This window comes from Phyllobates terribilis, unplaced genomic scaffold (genome assembly GCF_046119375.1).
Source record: "Phyllobates terribilis strain yellow unplaced genomic scaffold, ASM4611937v1 Scaffold_5__5_contigs__length_657084704, whole genome shotgun sequence".
Taxonomy (NCBI): Eukaryota; Metazoa; Chordata; class Amphibia; order Anura; family Dendrobatidae; genus Phyllobates; species Phyllobates terribilis.
In genome coordinates this window covers 123,903,765-123,928,683 of record NW_027362765.1, presented here as the reverse complement: position 1 = coordinate 123,928,683, position 24,919 = coordinate 123,903,765, and the positions used below count along the sequence as shown (strand labels likewise).

The window sequence follows — 24,919 nt, the reverse complement described above, 5'->3', positions numbered from 1 at the left end:
CTTTTTTATATCAAGGCAGTGTACACACTATGGGCACTAGCTTAACTTAACTTTTCTATTGCCCTGGGATGAAAGGCATATACTGTATATATATATATATATATATATATATATATATATATGTGTATATATATATATATATATATACATATATATATATATATATATATATGTGTGTGTATACATATATATATTGTATCCAGTATCAATAATCCCTTGATATGACCGATGCAACTTTACAACAGCTCTCATTTTGCCCGATGGGGGATGGTGGACCACCTGAATGTACAACTATTGTGCGTTGCTCTTTAGTGCCCTGACATTCATAAGATACAATAGGCCCAGATCAGTACTAAAAGAACAGTGTATCAATTTAGCCTTTCAGCTAAATGCTGAAGTCATGCATCAATGTGTGCTTTATGCAGGAGCGAATCAAACCTCGAGAGGCCATAATATTAATCATCAAAGTGCAGAAATAGATTTTCTCAGTCACTCTTGGTGTGCGCACATCCATCCTTCCCCTGGAATATATTTTCCACACTTGCTTGTTCTATTATTATTCTGCATGCAGTAAAAAAAAAAAAGAAAAGAAATTGATGCAGGAAGGCGTAAAAGCACCAATAGGAGGGGGCGCTTTACAATCTAGCGCATTGTAACAATAAATTATTACTCCGTATACCTCTACCCACATCTTCGCTGATATTTGTGGCCTGAAGGCAAATTAGGTAGAAAATGCATTGTTAGCATGCAGATGGGGGGGGGGGGGGGGGACAGAAAAAAAAGAGCTTTCTGCATATTATGTTTGCAGTTATTGAAAAAAAAAAAAGAAATGTCCTTCCAGAGGCCGCTCTTCACATCTGATCCAGAGAAATAAGAACATTTCCCTTTAAATGCTGCTGATCTCAGCAGAATGGGGGCAATATAAATATACAAATCACTGACGGCCTGATCTATGTTACCATTACATGCGGACAGTGAGCAGATGTGTGTTGTGGTTGGGTTGTAAAAAGAAACGTACAAAGCAGTTAGATTTAATTAAAATAGGATATTATTGATGGCTCGTTTTAATGGCCTCCAGTTTTCTTAGACCACATTAAGCTGCGATTTGGTCTTTATTGTTACCCTGCACTGCTCTGTATGCAATGGCGCTGTACATACATGTGAAGGATATCACTGCGGCACTGTGCACCTTGTCAGCGAAGGCCCAAGTCTCTGGTAAATGTATAGAGTGATGGCCAGCTTACTCTGCCTATGGTAGATCAATTAGATTGGGATAAGGGCAGGCTCGGACTGGCCCACAGGAGAACAGGGGAATCCTCCGGTGGGCCACCACCCTCTTATTTGAGTAGTACTTGGCACTATATACTTGAATCACTATGTACAGACAAAGGCAGCATCTTATTCATGTAACAATCTACCCAGTTCATTGTTATATAAATTTGTGATTGAGGATAATGTCACATTTGCACATAGCTGAAAAGTGGGGCCTTGGAGTTGGTTACAGGTGGGCCCTTGGCACCCCAGTCGGACGCTGGATTAGAGTATTGTTTCCAAATTTTCCTTTTAATTTGGGCAATATAGTTGCTTTGATTTTTATTGTACTTTTTATGTATTTATTTTGTGTCAACTGCAGCTGGATACTAATATCAACCCCTGCTGTAAAAATAACTCAAATGTATATACGATGTTTGGCTAAGGCATCATTTACTACAAAAATACTTAACTATTTGGGTATAATAAACTTGGCCAAAAAATGTATCATTGAAAAAAAAAGCAGGTAACACTTGTCTTATATATACAGTATGTATATATATATATATATATATATATATATATATAAAATAAAATATATATAAATAAATATATATAATAAAAATATATGAAATATACATAAATAAATATATATATGTAAGAAAAACATATACATAAGATATATATATAGAAATATACAGTACAGACCAAAAGTTTGGACACACCTTCTCATTTAAAGATTTTTCTGTATTTTCATGACTATGAAAATTGTACATTCACACTGAAGGCATCAAAACTATGAATTAACACATGTGGAATTATATACTTAACAAAAAAGTGTGAAACAACTGAAAATATGTCTTATATTCTAGGTTCTTCAAAGTAGCCACCTTTTGCTTTGATGACTGCTTTGCACACTCTTGGCATTCTCTTGATGAGCTTCAAGAGGTAGTCACCGGAAATGGTTTTCACTTCACAGGTGTGCTCTGTCAGGTTTAATAAGTGGGATTTCTTGCCTTATAAATGGGGTTGGGACCATCAGTTGTGTTGTGCAGAAGTCTGGTGGATACATGATAGTCCTACTGAATAGACTGTTAGAATTTGTATTATGGCAAGAAAAAAGCAGCTAAGTAAAGAAAAATGAGTGGCCATCATTACTTTAAGAAATGAAGGTCAGTCAGTGCGAAAAATTGGGAAAACTTTGAAAGTGTCCCCAAGTGCAGTTGCAAAAACCATCAAGCGCTACAAAGAAACTGGCTCACATGAGGACCCCCTCAGGAAAGGAAGACCAAGAGTCACCTCTGCTTCTGAGGATAAGTTTATCCGAGTCACCAGCCTCAGAAATCTCAGGTTAACAGCAGCTCAGATTAGAGACCAGGTCAATGCCACACAGAGTTCTAGCAGCAGACACATCTCTACAACAACTGTTAAGAGGAGACTTTGTGCAGCAGGCCTTCATGGTAAAATAGCTGCTAGGAAACCACTGCTAAGGACAGGCAACAAGCAAAAGAGACTTGTTTGGGCTAAAGAACACAAGGAATGGACATTAGACCAGTGGAAATCTGTGCTTTGGTCTGACGAGTCCAAATTTGAGATCTTTGGTTCCAACCACCGTGTCTTTGTGTGATGCAGAAAAGGTGAACGGATGGACTCTACATGCCTGGTTCCCACCGTGAAGCATGGAGGAGGAGGTGTGATGGTGTGGGGGTGCTTTGCTGGTGACACTGTTGGGGATTTATTCAAAATTGAAGGCATACTGAACCAGCATGGCTACCACAGCATCTTGCAGTGGCATGCTATTCCATCGGGTTTGCGTTTATTTGGACCATCATTTATTTTTCAACAGGACAATGACCCCAAACACACCTCCAGGCTGTGTAAGAGCTATTTGACCAAGAAGGAGAGTAATGGGGTGCTACGCCAGATGACCTGGCCTCCACAGTCACCAGACCTGAACCCAATCGAGATGGTTTGTGGTGAGCTGGACCGCAGAGTGAAGGCAAAAGGGCCAAGTGCTAAGCATCTCTGGGAACTCCTTCAAGATTGTTGGAAGACCATTTCCGGTGACTACCTCTTGAAGCTCATCAAGAGAATGCCAAGAGTGTGCAAAGCAGTCATCAAAGCAAAAGGTGGCTGCTTTGAAGAACCTAGAATATAAGACATATTTTCAGTTGTTTCACACTTTTTTGTTAAGTATATAATTCCACATGTGTTAATTCATAGTTTTGATGCCTTCAGTGTGAATGTACAATTTTCATAGTCATGAAAATACAGAAAAATCTTTAAATGAGAAGGTGTGTCCAAACTTTTGGTCTGTACTGTATATATATTTGTATTATTGTTTTAACTTTTTCACCAGAAAACAATAATAATACTATAAAAACATAAAATCTAAATAAGGGCAATATAAAACATTGTATCAGTCTATAGACACATTTAATTGAGTCATCCGAAGAAGCAAAGATTTGTGGACAGAATAAATTAAAATGATGGGTATTTAGGAACATTTTCCTGTTTTTTTTTTGAAGCGATGGAGTTGAAGTTTATGTTGTAATGAAAATAAATAACAGGTCACCTTCGGGTGTGTACTCAGCCTGTAAATGTCTCTCTTTTATTGTCGCTGGGAATACATGGCACAAGAAATATGTTATCTGCTCAGAGGGGAGGGAGGACGGGACAGAAGGAGCAGAACAGCCTCTGACAGCAGGTTGGGAATTGAGGAGCAGGCAGGTGGGTCAAGTGGTCTTTATCTCCTGTCACTTTATGCCTCTGTTACCAGGGAACAGACCATAGACATTAACCATCCATCTGTCCCCTGATGACAAAGTAAAGGTGACAAGGGGAAAGCACTTACTTCTGGGATGACAAAGAAACTTCCAATCTGCGACCACACCTTCCCTACCTGCCTTTTTATTATTATTATTATTTATTATTATAGCGCCATTTATTCCATGGCGCTTTACATGTGAAAAAGGGGGTATAATACAAGAACAATTTCAATAATCTTGAACACAATGTGACAGCGACTGGTACAGGCGGAGCGAGGACCCTGCCCGCGAGGGCTCACAATCTACGAGGGATGGGTGAGGATACAGTAGGTGAGGGTAGAGCTGGTCGTGCAGCGGTATGGTGGAGCGAGGGTTACTGCAGGTTGTAGGCTTGTCGGAAGAGGTGGGTCTCCGGAGAATCATCTGTCCATCTGTCGTCACCACACAAGAACAAGATACCTAACGGACAGGACAGATTTCTGTCTGATGAAACATTAGGCAAGTTCAACCTTCAGAGAACTAATGGAGTGCAAACATGAGCGTAGAACCTTTTCTATCACCTGTACATGTACAACGTAAAGGGCACCTGTCCTAAATAAATATTCTCATTTTTAGTTGTGCCTACATCCTTTTTGTTGTTTCATTGGTAACTTTGTCATCTGTTTTATGTTTATTCATTGCACAGAAAATTTCATTTTTTTCTAAGAAGAGGGAGTTACTTTGGGGCGGTAGTGACTCAGCAGGAGCAGGTGGTAAAAAATAATTACCTCCTCTCACAACAGACATCATGATACAATATACAGGACCGGTACTGGACTGGGATACCAAGGTCCCACCAGTAACATTGACTCTGGGGGCTCACAGTTATGCTACATCCAAATATTATATTACTCCCATTCATAAATTTACTTCTTCTATATAATAATAAACTGAGCAGTTGTTAAATAAACGAAGAGATGCAGCCTTTGTCTGTACATAGTGAATCAAATATAGAGGAGTGGGGGCCCACCGGAGGATTCACCTGTTCTCCGGTGGGCCAGTCCGAACCTGTGCAGGGCCCTTCATTAGTACTAATGGTATCTTCACCTATTAAAATGAACTATGGATAAAAAGATTTAATAAGCCAATGTTGCAATAAGGTCGGAAAATGTAATGAAAAAATCACCATCCAAGGACAGGCCGATAGTGGCCATTGGGTCCAGCGAGAATAATAACAGGTTCATGATGGTAACCTGCAACTAAACAATTGTTTCTGACACATGCAAATCTTCCATATTGGTGTAAAGTCTTTAAACTCGCCTATAAATATTCTGTCTTCTTATAGCTTGTGTTAAATGAGCCTCAACCATCGGGCCGAACAGCTTTTCCTATGAAGAGTTATGTGCAGGCCAGATTGGTAATGACATGCACACAGATACAAGTGAAGCAATCATTTGATTATCAGATGCAGTCATATCGCAGCGTACCTGCCCACTCTTCAGATAGAAGGATAACCCCCCTCCCCTTCCCAGCAGCGCCACCACATCATGGGTTATTATCAGTCCCTTTACTGCCACTATTTAGTTATTTTTCTCCCCTAGCACTCTCCTTCATTACTTTGTCTCTGATTTAGCATCTGAACCCTTTTCACATTTAGTAATAACCAAATGCAAGCTGTGTACTTTAATCTTCCAAACACAGGCGCACTGCTGTGAAAATCATACACACTCCGCTCCCTGGCATTGCGTGCCCCCATCCTTTTCCATTTATATGCAAATGCTGACCTTTCACCCCAGCTGGCTGCACGAAGAATTTTCCTAAAAATGCAAATAAAAGCGTGCAGTCATTTTACCCTCCTCCAATGTTTTATCCCTTTTTTCCTCCTTGTGAGTGAGCGTGCGGAGGGCTAAGCGTAGATGGCAGCAATAATTATTTTTTTTATGAATCCTACAATCCATAGGAATAAGCTTAGGGTTGGATCGCCTTCTGTGCGTTAGTTATGGGGCAGAGGGAAGAGCGGTCCGTCCGGTTTTATTTCTAGGTAATGGACCAGCTGTGTTTAATATTTGTGTTGGTTTTATTAATAACCATTGGTGCAGCTCCATAAACGGCAGCGGTGCCGCATGAAGACGGAAGTAATAGGAAGGCTTTATTGCAGTCATCAGAAGTTCCTTATATCTAGAACTCTTTCAGTATTTAAAGGGGGCTCCAACTTTTTAATAAATCAGATTTAGGGAAAGATAGATACAGGGGATGTTAAAATGAGGACACGTTCTTCCTGCTGTACCTTTCCTATGTGAGAAGCAACCATAATATTGCTAGATAATAGAGTTTATATGCCACACAAGTGCCCATGTGGCAAGCAAAGCTGTGAAATCCTTCTTACGTCAAGTTACGTCACCTGTAAGATGTCCTTCCAAAACCTAGTCAAATCTAGAGGAAGAGCAGCTCGTCCATGCTGAATAGAAGGAAGGAGCACGTGGCGGGATATTTTCTAGCCACATTAGGAAGATATTTGGTAATTGTCATTGCCCCCCTTAGTTCTGCATTAATAGGACATCTGTAAAATACCCTAATGTACAGGGGCTTAGGCAATGGAAAGCTGGAGCATCACAAGTACAGAACTCCTTCACGTCTACTTTTCACACCCAGAACTTTCATTAAAGGACCACCATATGACTCGGACAAGTGCTATCCATGGTTTTGACGGATAGCACTCATCCCTATTAGTGATGAGCAAGTATGTTTCATTAACTCTTCTGGCGAGCATGCTCGGGTGCTCGCCGAGTATTTTGGCGTGCTCGGCATTTCTTTTACTATCGCCGCGGCGGCATGTGTCACATATATGTCATATATGCTCTGCTCCTCATGGCTAATTGCAGCTATAAGATTGGCAGCTCCCCAGCACAGTGTAAGTGTAGGTGCGCTCACAGTCCGCAGCCCTTAAATGTCAGCTGTTACTAGAGTGACAACAAGTAAAAGGTAAATTAAATAGAAAATGATTTGTGTGCAGCGCCCTGCAGCCAGAATCCAGGACACTGACCTGTCATACAATTTCGGTGTTTTGCTAATCCCACAAATGACAGATGTACAATGCCTACAAGTAGTATTCAACCCCCTGCAGATTTAGCTGGTTTGATAAGATGCAAATAAGTTAGAGCCTTCAAACTGCAAACGAGAGTAGGTTTTATGAACAGAAGCATAAATCTTACAAACCAAAAAGTTATGTTGCTCAGTTGAATTTTATTAAATTTTAAACATAAAAGTGTGGGTCAATTATTATTCAACCCCTATGTTTAATATTTTGTGGAATAACCCTTGTTTGCAATTACAGCTAATAATCGTCTTTTATAAGACCTGATCAGGCCGGCACAGGTCTGTGGAGTTATCTTGGCCCACTCCTCCATGCAGATCTTCTCCAAGTTATCTAGGTTCTTTGGGTGTCTCATGTGGACTTTATTCTTGAGCTCCTTCCACAAGTTTTCAATTGGGTTAAGGTCAGGAGACTGACTAGGCCACTCCAACACCTTGACTTTTTCCCTCTTGAACCAGGCCTTGGTTTTCTTGGCTGTGTGCTTTGGGGCGTTGTCTTGTTGGAAGATGAAATTACGACCCATCTTAAGATCCTTGATGGAGGAGCGGAGGTTCTTGGCCAAAATCTCCAGGTATGCCGTGCTATCCATCTTCCCATGGATGCGGACCAGATGGCCAGGCCCCTTGGCAGAGAAACAGCCCCACAGCATGATGCTGCCACCACCATGCTTGACTGTAGGGATGGTATTCTTGGGGTCGTATGCAGTGCCATCCAGTCTCCAAACGTCACGTGTGTGGTTGGCACCAAAGATCTCGATCTTGGTCTCATCAGACCATAGAACCTTGAACCAGTCTGTCTCAGAGTCCTCCAAGTGATCATGAGCAAACTGTAGACGAGCCTTGACATGACGCTTTGAAAGTAAAGGTACCTTACGGGCTCGTCTGGAACGGAGACCATTGCGGTGGAGTACGTTACTTATGGTATTGACTGAAACCAATGTCCCCACTGCCATGAGATCTTCCCGGAGCTCCTTCCTTGTTGTCCTTGGGTTAGCCTTGACTCTTCGGACAAGCCTGGCCTCGGCACGGGAGGACACTTTCAAAGGCTGTCCTGGCCGTGGAAGGCTAACAGTAGTTCCATAAGCCTTCCACTTACGGATGATGCTCCCAACAGTGGAGACAGGTAGGCCCAACTCCTTGGAAAGGGTTTTGTACCCCTGGCCAGCCTTGTGACCCTCCACGATCTTGTCTCTGATGGCCTTGGAATGCTCTTTTGTCTTTCCCATGTTGACCATGTCTGAGTGCTGTTCACAAGTTTGGGGAGGGTCTTAAATAGTCAGAAAAGGCTGGCAAAAGATATCTTTAATCCACACATGTGAAGCTCATTATTCTTGGTGCCTGAACTACTTCTTAATACTTTAGGTGGACCAAACAGAATTCTTGTGGTTTGAGGGGTTGAATAATAAATGACACTCTGAATTAACTTTTAACGTTTTAAAAAAAAAACAAAAAAAAAAACAAAAACAAAAGTTGCTGCAGTGCATTTCCCACTTTCAGGCTGATCTACAGTACAAATGTCACAATGCCAAGTTAATTCCGCATGTGTCAACCAGCTAAATCTGCAGGGGGTTGAATACTACTTGTAGGCACTGTATAAGGCATGTCTATCCAGAGTCGATTATAATGTGTCTGTCCTTTCCGCTGTCACTTTCTAGATAAAACTTCATCTCTCTCTCTCCCTCCTGGAGACTGTCTATATATATTTGTCGTACAATTATAAGAGACCCTGAACCTAAGTCCCTGCTTAACATTTTCTGTGCAAACTGTAGTTAGTGCTAGGTGCCAGGAAGTCCAGAAACCTTTTCCCTCTGTGATCACTATTTCATGGATTTTCATCCTTGGGGACCGTCAGAACCGTAGGTGTCAATGATATCAGAATATAGCACCTCCTGCAAAAATTTTAGTGACCCTTTAAAGGGAAAATGTCATGTTGAAAATGGTCTCTGATCTGGAGACAGGATGTTATAGAGCAGGAGGAGCTGATCAGATTGATAGACATTTTGGTGGGAAAAGTTTCATTTTATTCATTGAAATCCCTGTATTCATAAGAGTCCAGGGGGCGGTCCTACATAGCGACTGATGGTCTTCCCTGTATGACTGTGCATGCAGAGATATGGCGGTCACAGAATTGGACCACCCACCGGACTCCTAAGCATAGAAATATCATACATTTTAAATTATAAAGAACTTTTCCAACATATATATCATTCTGCTCAGCTTCTCCTTCTCCACACCGTGCTGTCCACGGATCGGAGGCATGTACCACGTGTACATGCACCACAAGTTATAAGAGGATCATGTTAATACTAGATGATTTTAACCTCTAAGCTGCTATGTGTCACCTAAAGGGTCGGCCATCATGTAAGTAGATGCCATAGGTATGAGAATTTATAAAAACCTCGTGTAACTTATAGAAATACAGCCTAGGTGTGAAAAATACACCAATGTTCTCTTTATTAATTCTAAGTTGCTCTTTTATACTGTGATCCCCTAAAATAGTTGTTCTTCCTCTCGTCCTATGAGCAGGGTCTTCTTCAGGCCCAACACAAGATGAAGCTTCAGTCCGGCCTAAGATCTGACTTGTCGGGATTGAGACACTTATCTATATCTATGTTTATCTATATCTACTCATCAGTACTTTTTCCTGTCCTATTACGTCATTTCGAAGTTTTAGGGGTTTCTGTGATAACATTTTCACGAGTCTCAGTTTTCTAAAAGGGAATTCAGCCTTTTTTGGGTCTTCATTGAATAAGACAATGTCTATACCCCGCATTCACCAACATTAAAATGATATCATTAAGATTTGATCACTTCCACACGGCAGTGACATGTGTGCATATGAAAAATGATGAGTATACAGCCATAGGCAGAGCGAACGCTTGATATATTAAATATACATTGGAAATGATATGGAAATGATATTCAATGTGGGGACTCTCTAGACATTAATGTGGTTTAAATATTTCATGGGAGGAGATATGGTGCACGGGGCAGGTTCATTTACTTTGTTTTCATGCGGTATGCGCTTTTATAGAGAGATCTGATATACACATCAGTTATGAAGCTGAAGCTATGGAAGAAAACAATAATTGTCAGTCAACCCATAGGCCGGACAGCACTTGTGGCCATAAAATTTCATCCATAAGGTGAGTAGATGTACCAATAAACAATGGGATCCAATAGTTTGAGCTGCAGTTAAAGGGGTTTTCCAGGGAATATTTATTTATTTTTATATTTTTTTAAAAAAGAGATTATACTTGTTAAAAAAAAGTGACCCCCTCCCCTCCCCCCGACTCCAGTTGTGACATGTACCTGGTCCTCACTGGTTTCTTTTTCCTGCTCATGTCTACACGCAGACATGGCCGGAATTGTCCACTCAGCCACATCACGGGCCATTGTGGCGACCCACCTCACCGTCTGATTGGTTGAGCGGCCTTTTCCTGTCATTTTTGGATTTAGTGACCAGAGAGGACCATGTAAGAGCATTATACGACCTACATGAGATTGACGAGGATGAGTAACGCTTTTTAAACATATATATATATCTAGTATAATAGAAACACGTCACCACTTCTGTATTTATCACCCACTCCTGGTTTTGGCTTAAAAACACTGACGCAAAATACTGACCAAATACTGATCCTGTAAACATGGCCTAAAAAGTAGTCCCAACAATCACATGATTATCGCCAAGATCGACACAAGCGTCTCCAGAAATACTCGGTGTTGATAAAACCTGTTCTTCCAACTTCCAACCTGTTCTTCACGTCAGTCACTGTTTCCTCCAAGATCTGCTGAAATACTCTGTGGCGCTGTGAACATTCTGATCACTTGATTAAAGCTGACACATTTGTACCAAGCATAAGAAGTGCCCCACCTTCAGAGGGACAGGTTTTATCCTTTCTCCTATGGACAACGTGTCCGGAAGACCAAAAAAAGCAAGTAGGAAATGAGAAGCAGCTGTGTTCATTGCACAATCTGGACAAGCTGATTATAAATGTAATGGCAATTGAGGCAGGAGAGGGGCTGTTGATCCCGTAAATGCCGGCTTTTAAATAAATTGCAGTGAAGGGATCAAAAGAAAAAAAAGGGGTTAATCATGAAAGATGTGTAAAGCGGAGAGTGCGTGCGCTGAGCGAGGGGTGGGATTCTGCAGACTCAGCTACCTCTGATCACCACGTGACTTCCAGTAATAATTCACAAGCATGTTGGACTAATACACCCCTATCTAGTAACACAGCAGTCATTTGGGTTTTTTTTTTTCTTCTTTTCAAACCAGCATTAAGGCTGAACTGAAATGACGAAGGAGGAAAATTGATTTTTTTTTTTCGAGCAAACCATTGCTTGGCAGATATTTCTAGCAGGAAGGAAAGTTCTTCGGTGCTCAATCCGGAAAATGCAATGTAGCTGATTCAGCTCTGTTTTCACCATAAAGCTCTTAGCTCTAAAGGGCCTTGTCTGTCACCAATGATAATAATGTGATAGATGAGATTGCTGCGGTTGGCCTAGCATGCTGGGAGCTGTAGTTTAACTCTACATCGCACAACAACAAAAAAATTCCCTTTAGTGGAGAGGGCATGGTTCCTGGGCTGCGCTTGTGGAAATGAAGAATCCTCGATGGTATAAAATGAATGTAACATTCGTTTTTTACCTTGAAAAAGGCGCCTGTCTGGTGCCGAAACGCGTTGGTGTAATAAAAACCTTCATTTTATATCATCGAGGATTCTTCATTTCCGCATGGTACTGTGACCTCTCCACTAAGGATTATCCTCAGTTTTTTTCCTCTTTCGCGGTAGTTCGCTGATGAAACTGATCCTACACATTCCTACGCGATCAAACCCACACATCTAGCCATCAGTTTTTGCCCCAGATTGGTCCACATGCACCATTTTTTGACCTGACTCGTGCAAGAAGTGCTCTATAAAATCACTTTAGCCAAGGCTCGAAACAAGAGGCTGATATTTGGGAACCCGGCCAAAGCCGGAACAGCACAAGATTTGCCATAATAACAATATGACAATGATAGTTAATTCCGTTTTTTTGAGCTCACTGTTTCCTATACAGTTTGAAGTCATCTCTTTATAATGCCAGTATCAATTTAATGTTCCTAAAATTGTTCCAATGCCAGAATAATAGATGATACATCCGCATCCTACATTACAGAACAGTACACGAAGCACCGGTGGGGGTCATTGCTGCTGACTCACTGATGGCACAGCTCTAAGTGGCCAAAAAAGGCATAAATGATGAATAATACTTCTAAATCCCATTCCTATATTACAGTATGACCAATGAAACGTTCCTGTAATGTATTACTTATCATCGTAAATCAGTCATATGGCTAGTATCTTCTAAGAATATCATACCCAGAAGAATAAAACGTGGCCAGAACTTAGAGCCAACATCTCAATGTGTCATTCTTGGAGCTTTTAGAATTATTTCTTTCCAGTTCAGTGACATTAAATGGTTAAGAGTGAAAGGCCCCTTTTATTTTTCTTCTAGAAGCAATGTTTTCATTGAACTAGTATCAATGGCTTCTCCTTTCCATGGAGGCTCAAGCCTCATGGCTCCATCAAAAGATTGTTCCTTCTCTGAAAATTCCAGCCTTCTTCTTCTTCTTCTTCTTCTTCTTCTCTTGCTCCTTTCAGTTTATTGGTCTCTAATGAAGTCTCAGCTGTTTAATTCCCAGTAATTATGGATAGCCTGAAACGTCTGGTGAAAAGTCACCTGGTCCTACAAGCCACCTCGCAGCCCCCTGTAACCTCGCTTCGAGTGATGAGCTGTGAAAATCAGCTCCTGGCGAGTTCATTTGTAAAACAATGGAAAGCAGAGCCTGGAACAACTATAAAAAGCTTATGAATGTATCAAGCAACAAAGGGAGATTGAGATTGTCAGGCATTTGTCCTTTACGCCAACATAATGAAGACACAAGTAGAGCTCCAAAGAAAGACACTTAACCCACAGCGGTGCTTTCGAGTTTTCATGTACTCTGTTGTATATTACCGATATGAACAAGCTGAAAGAATGATTACTTCACACTGAGCTCATATTCTTCCCAGTCTCATATATTTCATCCGTTTCTCTTATGTACCACTGCTTGGTAGTTATTAAGAATAGGTCGCTTCAAGATATAAACATATGTCACATATAGAAAATGTTATGTTTTCCCCAAAATAGGAATGTCCACATACATGAAACATACTCATCAAGCGTGTTCCTGTGGGTCAATAATGGGAGAGGACGTAACTTCTAGGCATGAAAGAAGCTACATCCCACAAGAACCTTCTCATAAAACTTAATAAAGAGAACTTGTCAGCACAATTTTTCATATAAAAGTTAAGGCATGGCCATAATGGCGCTTTTATACAGATTAAATAGATATCTTTAGTGAAGCAATCCGCATGGTGGTTGTTCTTTAGTAAGCATTTGAAGTTTGGGTGTAATAAGCTTTCGGTGCATAGGGGCGGCACTATAGGTAGGATATTTGGATCCTGCCCCGGACCCTCTGCCTGCCTCTGGTGTCTATATCTTCCTCCTCTTTGAAAGTTCGTGCAGGTTCCTGTACTCTCTGTGGGTGGCGCATGCGCAGATTGACTTCCGGGCTGTCTTCAGTAAAATAGCGCCAGTGGTGGTGCATGCGTAGATTGAGATCTTGGCTCCATGAAGAGCTGAGATTTTAACCTGCGTATGTGCCGCCACCGGTGCCATTTTACTAAAGAACTCCTGGAGATCAATCTGCGCAAGTGCCGTCTAAAGAGTGGATGTCACCAGAACGAACTTTCAAACAAGAGGCAGATAAAGACACCAGAGGCAGGCGGAGGGGTCGGGGCAGGACCTGAAGACCCTACCTATAGTCTCGCCCCTATGCACCGAAAACTTATTACACCCAAACTTCAAATGCTGATTAAAGAACAACCACCAGGCGAATTTCTTCACTAAATGTATCTATTTAATCAGTATAACAGCACCATTATACCCATGCCTTTACTTTAACATGCAAAATTGTGATGACAGGTTCTAATTAACATAAAAGGTTGGAGAAAGAAACATTGATGACTTCTGAAAGTGAAGAAGAGAAAAGTTGCTGTTTTTACACTCTCTAGGCTCTTGGTCTATATTTCCTTCAAGAATGGCAGAATGCAGTGAATCCCAGAGGATTAATTTAATGGAAAACCATTCAATAAAGTATCAGGGTGGAGTTTTTACACACATACAACAACAAGAGCATTTTTTGTGGCGTAGACTAATGTTTGATGTCATGATCATTGATATGAAGTCTGATACATCAGCTAAAAGCACAATAGAACTGAATCACTTCTACTCAAGTGAATGGAGGAGATAAAGTCAACTAATGGCAATGAGCTCCAACATTTTTTTCTAATGGAAAGTTCATAGTGTATACCTGTGCAGCAACAGTACACGGTAACATAGCAAGTTATTACACCTACATTCAATAGAGAGAAAACTGGGCCTATATGTCATTGATTACAAGAGTTTACCGATTTATTTTCTCACATTAGAAAGCCTTGTCCACTGGCTGGAAGTAAGAGATGGCCACAAAAGTTGAGCTTATTTAAGGAGATCAGGCTGTAGCCTTGATGTGGAGTATATAACAGAACTGGTAATTAAAGAGGTTGTCTACTACTTTTACATTGATGACCTACCCTTAGTCCTGGGTCCGACACCTGGCACCCCCACACCCTCGATCAGCCGCTATCAGTGTCAGCAGCCACTGGCCAAAAGTACTCACTTGCAGAGCTGCTCCATGTTCTGATAGTGGCCACCGCAGAGTACTCCACATCTGCCTCCTATTGCTCTGCAAGTGAGTACTTCAGGTTGGCAGCCGCTGCCGACACCGATAACAGCTGATCGCCAGGGGTGCCGGGTGTCGGACCCCAGCCGATCAGGCATTGATAACTTATACTAAGAATAGGTCATCAATGTAAAAGTAGTGGACAACCTCATTAAGTCATAACCAAGTGACAAAACTAAGAGTTTAAAGGGGTTGTCCACTACTTCGACATTGATGCCCTATCCGTAGAATAGGGCATCAATGTATGATCGGCCAGGGTCCTGCACGCGGCACCCCTGCTGATCTGCAGTTATTGGTGCCGGCGGTGGCGGCTGCCAGCAGGAAGTGCTTACCTGCGGTGCTTGGCCATCAAGTTGCAGTGACCGGCGCTTGTTACTGCACATCCGCCTCCCATTCACCCGCGCCAGCCACTACAACTTCACGGCCAAGCACCGCAGGTAAGCACTTCCTGCTGGCAGCCGCCACTGCTGGCACCGATAACAGCTAATCGGCAGGGGTGCCGCGTGCGGGACCCCGGCCGATCATACATTGATGCCCTATCCTATGGATAGGGCATCAATGTCAAAGTAGTGGACAACTTCTTTAAGGAAAAAAATGGAGTAAGCAGGTGGCTGACTACAAGATACAAAGCTGTATCAAAAGCCACATCTCCAAGTGACAACAACTCAAATATAACAAAATATATATAATACGAGGTTATAAATGAGTGGAAGACAATAAGAAGCTATCACAAGGAGATACCACTCCTTCCAGACTTCCACCTGGTTCAAAACCCACATGTATGTAAATACTTTTATGCCCCCGAAAAAAGGAAAGTTTTCTAGGAGTGATAATTTTATAACCTTGCACAATCACCCCAGGCACAAATGTCCTGTTGTAACATCTCCTAAATGTTGCGCTCCTGTCTCAACCATTCATTTGAAACTTTGCCTGATGAAGGAGCCCCTGTGATCTGAAAGCTTGCAAATATGTTTTTTTCTGGTTAGCCAATAAATGTATAACTCCTAGAATACTTTTGTCATTTTTTGGGCATAAAAGTATTTACATAGATTATTCTGGCTAACACAGTATCGCAATATCATTTTTTTATTGTACATCAAAATCCAAATCTTAAAAGCCTATGAAATATTCCGCTATAACTTTAAACAAAAAAAATCACACAGGTAAAATCAACTCATGCAGCAATGTCAATGCACTATTTGATTAAAGGGGCACTAGGGGAATAGTCTGCTACCCTGCTTGTTCTGACACAAAGAAAGGATTATGGAAGACAATAAATGCATTAGAATATTCCAGGTATTATGTGACTTCCTTGTATGGATGTGGGAATTCACTGACAATATCGCTAAATAGTTTATAGTATTTTAATGAGGTTTGCAATCCCTATAAAGCTGTGATTCAGTTCTCCCAAGGGAGGTGCTCTGATTGGTCAGACAAAGTTAAAGGCTTAGCCTGGGGCTCTGTACATGTTGGTGGGAGGGTGACAGGACCCTTCTTTTGCCCAGGGCAGTGTGCCATGGATAATTCATACGTAGCATTTATAGAATACCCCACATGAAAGATAACGAAGAAATGTTACAGTCTTGACACTATGCTAAGTCAATGGGAAACTGAGCACTGCTGCCGAAGCTCGCAAAGTCTGACCAATTGTGTTACATCTCCTCACACATCCATGTGATGAAAATTTCTTATTAGTTTTAGCAATATAGATCTCGGGACTTTCAGTTTTATACAATGATCTTAGAATAAAACAAAGATTCAAAAGACAAGGCATTGAGTGATCAGCCGGAAAAGCATTAAAAAGTAGCACAAATAGTTATGTAACCAAAGACAAAGTGCGTGTGTGTAATGTGCGTGTATGTGCAATGTATGTGTGTGAGTATGTAATGTGTGTAATACGCGTGTGTTTGTGTAATGTGTGTATGTAATGTGCGTAATATGCGTGTTTGTGTAATGTGTGCAATGTGTGTATCTGTATGTAGTGTATGTAATGTGTGTATGTGGGCAATGTGAATGTATGTGTGTGAAATGTGTTTAGTGTGTGTGTGCATAATGTGTATTTCTGTAATGTGTGTGTAATGTGTTTATCTGTATGTACTGTGTATGTGCAATGTGTGTGAGTATGTAATATGTGTGTGTAATGTGTGTGAAATGTGTATCTGTATGTAGTGTGTAATGTGTGTATATGTGCAATGTGTGTATTTATGTTTGTGTGAAATGTGTGTTTAATGTGTGTGTATAATGTGTGTACTTGTAATGTGTGTGTGCAATGTGCGTGTATGTATAATATGTGTGTATATAATGTGTGTACTTGTAATGTGTGTGTGTGCAATGTGCGTGTATGTATATGTGTGTGTGTAATGTGTGTACTTGTAATGTGTGTGTGTGTAATGTGCGTGTATGTATAATATGTGTGTATATAATGTGTGTACTTGTAATGTGTGTGTGTGCAATGTGCGTGTATGTATAATATGTGTGTATATAATGTGTGTACTTGTAATGTGTGTGTGCAATGTGCGTGTATGTATAATATGTGTGTATATAATGTGTGTACTTGTAATGTGTGTGTGTGCAATGTGCGTGTATGTATAATATGTGTGTGTGTAATGTGTGTACTTGTAATGTGTGTGTGTAATGTGCGTGTATGTATAATATGTGTGTATATAATGTGTGTACTTGTAATGTGTGTGTGTGCAATGTGCATGTATGTATAATATGTGTGTGTGTAATGTGTGTTTGTTTGTACAAAGAGCTTTATAAATAGTATTTTCTTCAAACAACCAGACAAAAAAAAATTCACATCAAATATTTTGAGCAAAAAGTTAAATAAAATATAAAAGCAACACAAAGGAGCAGAGATCATTGATGACGAGTTTACTTTAGATCCTCCCTTGGCACGGCACGCTTGCATACTATAATGATTGCAGATGTAAATGCAGAACTTCTTGTTACACAGGACATAACATATAACCCTATGGTGTGATATATAATCATGTAGGTAACCGGCACATTGTTATATACTCTGTTGAACTTAATGGGCTGTAGTACTGCAGGGGACAAGCCATTGTGTGTCCTTTCCCCACACACACACACACGCAGGCAAATGGTGGCCTTGTTGCTTGTAGTGCTTGCCTCTCATCCCACAATAATCACAGGATACAAAGCATTATGGGGCAGGGAGGCTGCTCCCAGCTTTGGTTTCTATGACAGCATAGAAGGCTCAGAGTGCAAACCTCTGATTCCCGGATTCCAGGTTCTTTGTTTGCCATTAATTAAAGTGACCATATGGAGCAAGCTGATAATGGAAGCAGATGATCCAGTAGAGAGGGGAAAAAATGAATTTGAAGCAGGAAACTGGTCTGAAAAGGATTTTGTAGCTCTATGCAGATTTAAATATGAGCTGGAGAAGGGGAGGTGGGGGTGGTCTTGACAATGGATGTCAGATATTGTACTAGGGGGAGATCACACAAATGACAACACGCAGGCGCTCTCAGCTAAATACTACGACTGCTGGAGGCAGAAACACTTAATTTTGTAAGAAATATTAGACTCTTTGATATATCCACATCACAAAAAAGCCACAACCCAAAATGCACAATAAATGGAAATACAACCCAACTTCTCTCAGGACTATAGATGATTTCACAACTTTCTTCTTACCAACTATAACAATGTATCACTTGCACAATCCCCCTCTCTCTCCCCGGCCCTGGTGTCACCTTCACAGCTCTCAGTGATACATGTTACATAAACTTTCTACAGGAGAATAACTAAATCTGTGTCCTGTAAACTCTGCCAGATGGGAGGTGAGTAGAAATAATGGACCATGGATCTGCATAGCAGAGCATAGCAGAGCTGAGAGGGGATGGGGTGGAGGCTTTGTCTTTCTGGAAGTGTTTCTCCATTTGTGTTGTTTGTTCTAAACATCTCCATTAGTTACATCAGGATTTGCCTTGACCCAGAAAACAGTCAGGGGCCCAAGACAACATTCAGTCCCAGCATACAACTCAACCACAGAGTTTCCTCAAGTAAAAGTCCATTCTGAGGGGTGTGAAGGGGGATCCCCTTCAAAAATGACAGGCAGGTTCCCCCCAAAAGCCGGCTACTAGGTCACAGAGGAGGTCGGGAACAGCAGCCAGGAGCTGTCCATGGTGCTGATCGGGCAGAGCACACAACACAATGTGACTTACCTTCATCACAATGACATCATGGGGAGCAGTCAGGGGATGTGCATGGTTATAGGGCTGCGATGGAGACCAGTCCTTACTCTGATGTTAGGCTGTTTGTTGCTCCCACTTAAAGCTTCCTTGCCCTTGCACTGAGCACTTCTGCTGGCTGGGGGCTCATTCCTTTATTGACCAGGCTCATGAGCAGACCAGGCTCACATAGGGTGGGGGTCTCCAGAACTCCAGCCTTGCAAATGTATCTGTTTACTCTCCGAGGTGAAGGAAATTTACAGTACAGCATCAAAAAAGATGGAGCAGCTCACTTCCTCCGGGGAGACAGTGGGCAGGCCCAGCTCCGTACAGCAACCTATTAGTGCTGGTGCTCCACTCACCAGAAGGTGCCTGGCTCATCCGAGCTGATTAATAATTAATATGCACGATCGTTGGAGCTTCTTCAGTGGGGAGGGCACACAGGGGGGGTGTGTGCATATTACAACTGTCATTGTCACCACCCCTATGCAATGACAGCTTTTGGTATAGTCCAATAATTTCTAATAGAAAAGACTCAGCAGATGATAGATGCCTTGTGTGCACACACAGCTAAGCCAAAGTTGTTCTGGGGGTCCATGCCTGGTGGGCAGAGGTGACCTTCCCCCCTTGGCACCAACATACAACTTTGCACTGCTCCTTGATGACACCCACAGCCTCTCTCCCAGCTCCTTAAAGTCCTAGCAGCACAGTAAACAACTACACATGTCACCAGCAGCAAGAAAATGGAGTATTTAACTCCTTGGTGACCACTCCCCTGCAGCTAAGCTGACTCCAGGGGTATTCGCCTGAGCTGAGGACTTTCCAACACATATGCCTTATAATAAGTCATTGTGATCAGTGTCAGTGACCAGTTACCTGCCACCACCCTGCACTTTAGATCAGTCATTTCTAAAGCAGGATTCCTGCACAGATCAGAAGGCATCAGCCCACCCTGCCCTGGTGGGGGGGCACAATGCATTACACAGCGACCGGTACCAGAATGGACCGATACAAGCAGATTCATCCAGAAAGAGGCAGCACAGCAACAATCAGTAGTACTAGGCACACAACCACAGCCATGTGCATGGAGCCAGTGTGCTCATCAAGGGCATACACTCACATAACAAGCTCATGTAACAATACGGATGTGACACGGAGATCTGCTAATAGGACTGCAGGAAAAAGAGCTAAAACTACTGCACTATGTTACTCCAGTGACTGACCATGATGTTTCCAGGAAACAGTACACACATTACACACACACAAAGTCCACTCACACTCAGTACATTCACAAACCACACAGACACACAAAGTCCACTCACACTCAGTACATTCACAAACCACACAGACACACAAAGTCCACTCACACTCAGTACATTCACAAACCACACAGACACACAAAGTCCACTCACACTCAGTACATTCACAAACCACACAGACACACAAAGTCCACTCACACTCAGTACATTCACAAACCACACAAACACACAAAGTCCACTCACACTCAGTACATTCACAAACCACACAGACACACAAAGTCCACTCACACTCAGTACATTCACAAACCACACAGACACACAAAGCACACTCACACTCAGTACATTCACAAACCACACAGACACACAAAGTACACTCACACTCAGTACATTCACAAACCACACAGACACACAAAGTCCACTCACACTCAGTACATTCACAAACCACACAGACACACAAAGTCCACTCACACACAGTACATTCACAAACCACACAGACACACAAAGTCCACTCACACACAGTACATTCACAAACCACACAGACACACAAAGTCCACTCACACTCAGTACATTCACAAACCACACAGACACACAAAGTCCACTCACACTCAGTACATTCACAAACCACACAGACACACAAAGTCCACTCACACTCAGTACATTCACAAACCACACAGACACACAAAGTCCACTCACACACAGTACATTCACAAACCACACAGACACACAAAGTACACTCACACTCAGTACATTCACAAACCACACAGACACACAAAGTCCACTCACACTCAGTACATTCACAAACCACACAGACACACAAAGTCCACTCACACTCAGTACATTCACAAACCACACAGACACACAAAGCACACTCACACTCAGTAATTCACAAACCACACAGACACACAAAGTACACTCACACTCAGTACATTCACAAACCACACAGACACACAAAGTCCACTCACACTCAGTACATTCACAAACCACACAGACACACAAAGTCCACTCACACACAGTACATTCACAAACCACACAGACACACAAAGTACACTCACACTCAGTACATTCACAAACCACACAGACACACAAAGTCCACTCACACTCAGTACATTCACAAACCACACAGACACACAAAGTCCACTCACACTCAGTACATTCACAAACCACACAGACACACAAAGTCCACTCACACACAGTACATTCACAAACCACACAGACACACAAAGTACACTCACACTCAGTACATTCACAAACCACACAGACACACAAAGTCCACTCACACTCAGTACATTCACAAACCACACAGACACACAAAGTCCACTCACACTCAGTACATTCACAAACCACACAGACACACAAAGCACACTCACACTCAGTAATTCACAAACCACACAGACACACAAAGTACACTCACACTCAGTACATTCACAAACCACACAGACACACAAAGTCCACTCACACTCAGTACATTCACAAACCACACAGACACACAAAGTCCACTCACACACAGTACATTCACAAACCACACAGACACACAAAGTACACTCACACTCAGTACATTCACAAACCACACAGACACACAAAGTCCACTCACACTCAGTACATTCACAAACCACACAGACACACAAAGTCCACTCACACTCAGTACATTCACAAACCACACAGACACACAAAGTCCACTCACACTCAGTACATTCACAAACCACACAGACACACAAAGCACACTCACACTCCACAAAGTACATTTACACGCCCTACACACAAACGCTACAGTTACACACAGTACACTCACACACATATTGTAGTCACACTCACACCCATCACACACAGTTCACTCACACTCCACAAAGTACCTACACTCACAGTACACTCGCACACATTACATACACACCGTACAATTACACAATACACTCCCCACTTGCACATCACACACACTACACTGTATATTATATTAGTAGTATAATAGTAGGATGACTTTATTGCCGTTTTCCTGCCTCTCTCAGGCTGATCATGGCTGGTCCTCAGGGTCAGACCTTATTCTGTGCTGTCACCTGTAACTTACAGCCAAGAAGACCAGAGGAGGCAGATAGAAAGCTGCAGTGGTGGGGTAGCAGTAACAAAGCAGTGGCACTGCAGGGCTACACGACGTCCTTATTACCAGCTGTTGAGTTATGCAACTTTCATCAAAGCCTCTACATAGTGTAATAGATTACTGAGCTGTAAAGATTGTGGAAATAATAATAATATAATAATAAATACAGTCATGTACTGGTAAGATCAGGCCCAATAAAGTACAAGTAATCCCAGCATGTAATCTGCAGGGCAGTGGAGTCTCCTGCAGTCTGTGCCCGGCATTCAGCACCACCGGCTCCGGACAGCTCCCCGGCTCATTACACAGGACCGGAGCTGCTCCCCCTGCACGGTGCTGACAGGACGGTCCCGTCAGCTTGTGTTCACATTATATTCATGGCAACACTGCGGAGATGTTCACTAGATGCAGCATTATCCTCCAGGGACCCAAAGGTGTGTGTCTACGCCTGTATGTAAGTGTGTTACTAGTAGGTGGACTTTATATATACACATTTGTGTGTGCAGAACATATATATTTATAGATATGTAAGTGCATGGTTGTGTACATATCAGGTAGTGTTTGAGCCTGTTTGTGTGTGGACATCTATGTGATTGTGTGTGTACTTGTGTTTGTACATGTATGTGCTTGTGTGTGTACATGTATGTGCTTGTGTGTGCATCTATGTGCTTGTGTGTGTGCATGTATGTGCTTGTGTGTGCATGTATGTACTTGTGTGTGTACATGTATGTGCTTGTGTGTGTGCATGTATGTACTTGTGTGTGTACATGTATGTGCTTGTGTGTGTGCATGTATGTGCTTGTGTGTGCATCTATGTGCTTGTGTGTGTGCATGTATGTGCTTGTGTTTGTACATGTATGTGCTTGTGTGTGTACATGTATGTGCTTGTGTGTGCATCTATGTGCTTGTGTGTGTGCATGTATGTGCTTGTGTGTGTGCATGTATGTACTTGTGTGTGTACATGTATGTGCTTGTGTGTGTACATGTATGTGCTTGTGTGTGTGCATGTATGTGCTTGTGTGTGCATCTATGTGCTTGTGTGTGTGCATGTATGTGCTTGTGTTTGTACATGTATGTGCTTGTGTGTGTACATGTATGTGCTTGTGTGTGCATCTATGTGCTTGTGTGTGTGCATGTATGTGCTTGTGTGTGCATGTATGTACTTGTGTGTGTACATGTATGTGCTTGTGTGTGTACATGTATGTGCTTGTGTGTGTACATGTATGTGCTTGTGTGTGCATCTATGTGCTTGTGTGTGTGCATGTATGTGCTTGTGTGCATGTATGTGTTTGTGTGTGTACATGTATGTGTGTGTACATGTATGTGTGTGTAGGTGTGTTTGTGTGTGAATATATACATGTAAATATGCATAGATTTGTTTGTGTAGAAGTCTATATGTGTGTTTAGATGTTTTTATGTTTGTGTCCATTCTTGTGTTTTCGTGTGTACCTTTTTGTGTTTGTACATTCTTGTGTTTGTGTGTACACACATAAATGTGTTTTTATGTGCTATCCTACATGCCCAAGTATGCATATTTCTGTGTGTACAAGTCTTAGATGGTTTTATGTGTCTTTTCACATGTCTGTCTAGTTATTTGCTTGTTCTTGGGAATCAAAAATAAAATGATAAAGTATTAAAAATGTTACTTTGCTAAATATATAAATACTGTGCTAGTGGAGGCAATCAGTATAAATTATTACGATCCACTGATTGCAAAGCTGAGACAGCATTTTCTGAATAGACTCGATGACTTGAGATTGTAGAAAAAATGTAAAGAAAAAAAAAAGACCCTAAAATGCAGCCAACTTCAGACTGCACTTTGTCTAATTGGCACCAGTCTTCCCGGTTAGCAGCTGGGTGAAGATTTTCCTACCCCTTATTCTATGTTCCTATGCAGATGGACGTCCTTAATACCACAGACTACAATTAATGCTGTTGTATTTGATGAATTTAAATAGGTCTGCATTAATATTGTATATAGAACAGCTGAAGGGCTGGATATACCAGCAAGGGGAGACCCTGGCAGATGGAGGAAACAAAAAAAAAAGTTTTAATAAGGCCTCAGGCTAACATTGTCATAATGACACCCCTCCCCCTCCCTATATCCCACCCCTCAGGACATACAATTGCTTTGTCTGTAAAGAAAGTACAAGTCTAAAGTTTTCTTTCTCAATGGGAAGACAGATTTGCATTCAACTTTTTTTTTTAAACGTTAGGCAAATTGTGAAGCTGTGTAAGTGCACTGTGTAGTATCACTTGGCAGCCATTCAGCCTGGCCGTTCTGTTCTTTGTGTCCTAGTCCTTCACATAGCAACACAAAACAGCTTGGAAAAGTTATTAAAAGTTTCTTTTTTTCGAAGTCAAAAAGTAAAATTCCAAGTTCTTTTTATTGCTGAACTTTAGAATATATAAAAAATTATATATTTGATATATATATATATATATATATATATATATATATATATATATAACAT

At 41.6% G+C, this 24,919-nt stretch overlaps 1 protein-coding gene across 4 annotated transcripts in view; it reads right to left on the bottom strand.

Moving 5' to 3' along the window:
- The window catches only part of MYT1 (myelin transcription factor 1), a 211,672-nt gene that overhangs the window by 151,831 nt on the left and 34,922 nt on the right, over nt 1-24,919 (bottom strand). Inside the window, exon 1 of one of the 4 annotated variants that reach the window (XM_073682906.1) lies at nt 19,095-19,506. The exons of the other annotated variants lie outside the window; for them this stretch is intronic. The gene's annotated coding sequence lies outside the window, so the exon portion shown is untranslated. Of the gene's footprint in view, nt 1-19,094; nt 19,507-24,919 lie in introns of those variants that run through there. 4 annotated transcript variants of the gene reach the window in all.